The 5,852-nt window shown below is 43.1% G+C and overlaps 1 pseudogene across 1 annotated transcript; it reads left to right on the top strand.

Annotated features, from left to right (window-relative positions):
• Positions 1 to 274: 274 nt before the first annotated feature.
• Positions 275 to 5,375, top strand: LOC144702514 (ent-copalyl diphosphate synthase AN1, chloroplastic-like; annotated as a pseudogene). Its single transcript, XR_013581256.1, has 10 exons — positions 275 to 288; positions 550 to 654; positions 2,686 to 2,901; positions 3,130 to 3,250; positions 3,355 to 3,450; positions 3,519 to 3,745; positions 3,820 to 3,935; positions 4,026 to 4,116; positions 4,581 to 4,796; positions 4,998 to 5,375. The product of XR_013581256.1 is annotated as an ent-copalyl diphosphate synthase AN1, chloroplastic-like (transcript).
• Positions 5,376 to 5,852: the final 477 nt, after the last annotated feature.

Raw genomic sequence — 5,852 nt, 5'->3', positions numbered from 1 at the left:
GTCCAAAAAATGCATTCCCCGAATTCTGAAATACTTACTTTGTTATCTAAAGTGCAGCATAATTCGTGGTTTGCTTGTTTATAGAAAATCCGACTTGACTATTAATGATTCACATGATTCAGATTGGGCAGATGATCAAGCTGATCGAAGATCAACATGAGCATATCTATTTTTTCTTGGAAACTATCTGGTGTCTTGTAAGCTCAGAAAAGCAACATGGGCATATGTAATGCTCCCAGATCAAGTACCGAACCCAAGTATAAAGCACTCGCCAATGGAGCCGCTAAAGTTCGTGGATTCAAGCATTGCTAAAAGAGCTTGACGTTACACCTGACTCATCGCGAATCCAATGGTGTTATGACTTAGGCGCCACATATCTGCAGCAAATCTGGCGTTTCATGTCCAAATGAAGCATACCGAGATACATTATCACTTTCTTCGGGAACAGGTGGCGGCTAAGGCACTCAAGATACAATTTGTTGACAGCAGACGGCCACTAGCTGACGCTCTAAGCAAACCAATTTCAACATCACATTTTCCTTTTCTCAGGGACAATCTCAACGTCATCCTTGCCGCCGATGATCTTGAGGAGGGGAATTCAAGATTGCCTGTAAATACAAAGACTGTCCTGCTGCGGAGATCTGCGACCTCTTTGTTCACTCGTTATTTCTTTCTTCCTGTATCTACTTCCTTCGGCCCTCCCGAGGCTAAATTCTTCAGCTACGAATTGGCCTTAATCAACGACCGAAAGAAATGATTTTTCAAGGAAACTTCCCACGACTCACAACACCAGCAGCGGTTGCTTCACCCAGATTACGCCGCAACCTCTCAACTTACCCTGGCACGTTCATTCTAATGTTATCTACTGCAACAAATAGCGATTACATATTGTCTCGTCTCCTTCTACTTTTTCTCTTCTTATTCTTCTTCATCTTCTTATTCTTCTTCTTATTATTCTTCTTCTTCTTCTTCCTCTTCTTCTTCATCTTCTTATTCTTCTTCTTCTTCCTCCTCCTCCTCCTCTTCTTCTTCTTCTTCTTCCTCTTCTTCTTCATCTTCTTATTCTTCTTCTTCTTCCTCCTCCTCCTCTTCTTCTTCTTCTTCTTCTTCTTCTTCTTCTTCTTCTTCTTCTTCTTCTTCTGCTACTGCTGCTACTGCTGCATCTGCTTGTTATTCTTCTTCTTCTTCTTGTTATTCTTCTTCTTCTTCTTCTGCTGCTGCTGCTGCTTCTGCTTCTTCTTCTTCTTCTTCTTCTTCTTCTTCTTCTTCTTCTTCTTCTTCTTCTTCTTCTTCTTCTTCCTCTTCTTCTTCTCCTTATCCTTCTTCTTCTTCTTCTTCTTCTTCTCCTTATCCTTCTTCTTCTTCTGCTGCTGCTGCTTGTTATTCTTGTTCTTCTTCTCCTTCTTCTTCTTCTTCTTCTTCTTCTTCTTCTTCTTCTTCTTCTTCTTCTTCTTCTTCTTCTTCTTCCTCTTCTTCTTCTCCTTCTCCTTCTTCTTCTTCTTCTGCTGCTGCTTGTTATTCTTCTTCTTCTTCTTCTTCTTCTTCTTCTTCTTCTTCTTCTTCTTCTTCTTCTTCTTCTTCTTCTTCTTCTTCTTCTTCTTCTTCTTCTTCTTCTTCTCCTCCTCCTTCTTCTTCTTCTTCTTCTCCTTTTTCTCCTTCTTCTTCTTATTCTTCTTATTCTTATTCTTCTTCTCCTTCTTCTTCTTCTTCTTCTACCTCTTCTCCTTCTTCTTCTCCTTTTTCTTCTTCTCCTCCTTGTTCTTCTTCTTCTTCTTCCTCTTCTTCTTCTTATTATTATTATTATTATTATTATTATTATTATTATTATTATTATTATTATTCTCCTTGTTGTTGTTCTTTTTCTTCTTATGTGGCTCCGCCTTCTTCTCCTTTGTCTCTGTCCTCTTCTTCTTCTTATGTTTCTTCTTCTTCGTCTTCTTCGTTTATTTCTTGTTCTTCCACTTCTTTTGCTACTTCTTATCGTCGTCATTTCTCTTTGTCTTCTTCTGTCTATTGTTTAGCTTCTTCTTCTGCTTATTCTTCTCCATTTTATTTTCATTTTTCATGTCCTCCTTCCTCTTTCTTTTATGCTTTTTTTTCTCTTATTAATCGTCATCTCGACTTCTCCTTCTGATTGTCCGGCCGCCGACTTCTTCTACTCCTTCTTCTTCTTCTTCTTCTTCTTCTTCTTCTTCTTCTTCTTCTTCTCTTCGTCCTTCTCTGTGGTTTGACATTTGTAGACACCATTATCAAAAGAGAGGAAGCGTCGGCGGCCGGAGATGCGCGGCGGCGTCGGCGGCCGGAGACTCGCGGTGTCGGCGGCCAGAGACGCGCGGCGGCGTCGGCGGCCGGAGACGCACGGCGTCGGCGGCCGGAGACGCGCGGCGGCGTCGGGCGGAGACGGGCGCCGTCAGCGGCCGGAGATGTGGATGCCACCGTGGAGTCCACCTGGGTACCACGGTGGAATCCACCTGGCTACCACGTCAGCACTTGACCATCGCTGACCAAAAAAATAAGAAGACGCCACTTGGAGTCTTCTTATTGGTTCGTGCTATTTTTTGAACAAGTATGAAAGTTCATGCTGCGTGGCTGACAAAAACGGAAGTTCATGCTGATACGTAGTATTCCCCCAATCTCTGTCATCTATTCGTCTCTCTCTAACTTTCCTTCGATGTAATTTATTAGGATCCCAAAATACATGATCCACTAAGTGCCCACCCCACTTCTATATAGTCTAGAAGGCTTGCGGGATCTTGATTGGGAGAAGATCCTTGCACTTCACAGCCCAGACGGGTCCTTCCTCTTCTCGCCGTCTTCCTCGGCTTTCGCTCTCATGTGTACGGGCGACAGAAAATGCTTGAATTATCTGCAGTGATATAGTTCAGAGATTCGACGGAGGAGGTCAGCGCCCACCCAATCCAATTTCGATTAGAGTAGGCGTATGATGACGAAACTTCTCATGCAAAATTCGTCATCAACGACAATTTCGTCACCGTCTCTCCTGATTAATGTGAGTTTAACAAAGACGAGGACGACTTCGTTGACGTTATCGGTGACGGCGAAGACCAGATCAGATCGTCTGCATGCTTCTCTTTTTTTCTCCTCTCGTAACTGTCCAAAACCTCGCAGTGCCGAACGTCTACCCCGTTGATCTCTTCGAACGCCTTTGGGCCGTTGACCGGCTGCAGAGGCTGAGCATCTCTCGCTACTTCATCCAGGAGATACGCCAGTGCATGGATTACGTCTACAGGTGGAGCTTCATTCTCCAGTACCTACAAAAATATAGTTAAAACGGCAGCTTTAAAGGTACTATTTTACTAACGAGTTTTTCTTGCGTCTGTGTCTCTGCCTCAGTTTCTGGACGAATGACGGGATTGCGTGGGCGAGGCTTTCGAACGTCCGAGATGGGCTTTCGACTTCTCCGTCTTCACGGATATGATGTCTCAGCTGGTACGTGAAATAACTAATTTGTATTGTATGATCACCAGCTAAGCCCTACGCTGTATTCGTGAGGACAGAGGTTTTCCGGAGCTTTGAGAAGGACGGGGAATTCTTCTGCTTTCAAGGACAAACGACGCAGGGTCTCACTGGTATCTACGACCTTAACAAGGCCTCACAGCTGTCATTCCCAGGCGAGGAGATCCTCCTTTTGGCGAGGGGGTTCTCCGATAAGTACCTTAGGGAGCGCCGGGAGCAGAACGATCTCATGGACAACTGGATTATAACCAAGGACCTGCCGGGCGAAGTGATAATTTAGTATTCATTAACTTTACCCATTTTTCTTTAATCTTTCGCTAAGGTTTCGGTAATTGTGGTCAGGTAAGTTACGCTTTAGACTTCTCCTGGAACGCCAGTCTCCCTTGCGTGGAGGCGAGGATCTATATCGAGCAGTACGGCGGTGAGAGGGACGTCTGGATCGGCAAGACTCTATACAGGTGAGGTGACTGCGCCTTTTTCGAAATGTTATGAGATGGCAGGAAGAAGTGTAGTTGCCATCTGATATTTAACCAAGGATCTATATCGAGATGTGAACAACGACGATTTCTTGGAGCTTGCCAAGCTGGACTTCCAGCGGTGTCAGTCTTCTCAGAAGCTCGAGTTGCTTGGCCTTCAAAGGTGAGACAACTCTCGCTATCTGTCTATCTATCTATATATCTATCTATCTACTTATCTCTCCCTTAATCTCTCTATCTAGCTCAATCTGTTTCAATCTCTCTCTCTATATTATAATCTCTCTGTACCTATCTCTCTTAGTCTCTTCATATAAGTTAATCTCTATATCTTTCTCTCAAGCAATATCTCTCTAATTTCTTCTTTATCTCTCTCAATCAATATATCTCTGAGTTCTTCTTTATCTCTCGTAGTTAATGTGTATCTGAATAGCTCTATCTCTCTCTCTCAATCAATGTCTCTCTGAATCTCTCTATATCTCTCTTAATCAATGTCTCTCTCTATCTCTTTGCGTCGTTAGGCTCGTCGAAGGATCAAGATATGTCACTCGCTATTTCGACTCTTTCGTCGTCAATTTGTACACCATTTGATCGCCAAATATGTGAAAGTCGAGTTCTTGGCTGTCGTAGTGGGAAGACTGGTTGTTGGCACGAGCACGGGAAGAGGACGAGTCGGGGCGTCTACTGGTGCGGTCTTTAGAGCTTTGCGCCGGGCGTACTGATCTTGAAGAGTCTCTACGTGCCACCCCCCGTCAGCCTTCCGGGGTTCAGGAAATCCACCCCCATCTTGCTCAACTGATATCGTCCTTGTCTCCTCGTCTACATACTTTAGGCGGTTCCTCGCAGGTACGTAGTAATCTCACCGTTTTTAAGGTATTTCCTTATTCTCCTATGAACCGTTTGACGATGGTGTGTAGCGTAAACGAGTAGCATCAACGGCATCATTAAGAAAAAAAATAAACCAAAGTTTTGGCGTCAAAATCAATGATGTCGCCGATTACTAGATGCGCCTTCTTTTCAAAAGCTTCTCTTAGTATCTGCAATCAGTCCCAGGTTGAGGATCCGGACCAAGACATGCAAGAGCTCGTGCAGGTTGTGCTTCGAAGCAGCGCCGGGGAAGGGGCGTGTACATTGCAGACATTTCTCACCGTCGCCAAGAGCCTTTTCTACTACGCCAACTGCGACCCATCCATCTTTCAGGTTCATGTCGACAAGGTGCTGTTCGAAGACGTCGTCTAAATCTAAACGTGGTCACATCATTCAGTCTCGTCGCTTTTTTTATACACCCCAGAACAGTGCAAACTAGGAAGGCCCCGCTCATATGTGAGTCATTTTCTTGGAAAACAGAAAAGGGGATAAGATAAATATGCATGTAACTTGCAGATGTTTCTTCCCTATAAAAGGAGAAGAATGTTTACTTCACAAGTTGTTGTAATTTAAAATTCCAAGAAATAGGGATTAATTCATTAAGTTCCTTCTTTTGATAGTGCCCTCAATAATGACATCCCTAGCCATGACCTGAAGAAACACATGCATCCACAACTAAACAATCAGCCTTAAGAGCAAACAATGTTTATATTAAAAGTTGTTGTAAGTTCAAATTCCAAGAAAGAAAAATTAATTCATTAAGTTCCTTGTTTTGATAGTGCCCTAAACAAGGACATCCCTAGCCATTACCTAAAGGCAAAGTAAAATATGTTAACATGTTATATGATTTAATAATTTTGAGCCAGGCTTACGGAATCGCAATGGTGAATCACTTTACAATTAACTGGATGAATTAGGGTAAAATCAAGAAATTATTCCTGATTACCAAGAAAAATTCATTAAACTAGTCCTCTCTAGCTCAAATATGTTGTACAATAACATTCTAAAAATACCTTTGCTGAACGGTCACTTTCA

This window comes from Wolffia australiana, chromosome 4 (genome assembly GCF_029677425.1).
Source record: "Wolffia australiana isolate 7733 chromosome 4, ASM2967742v1".
NCBI classification, from domain to species: Eukaryota; Viridiplantae; Streptophyta; class Magnoliopsida; order Alismatales; family Araceae; genus Wolffia; species Wolffia australiana.
This window is presented reverse-complemented; position numbering and strand designations above follow the sequence as displayed.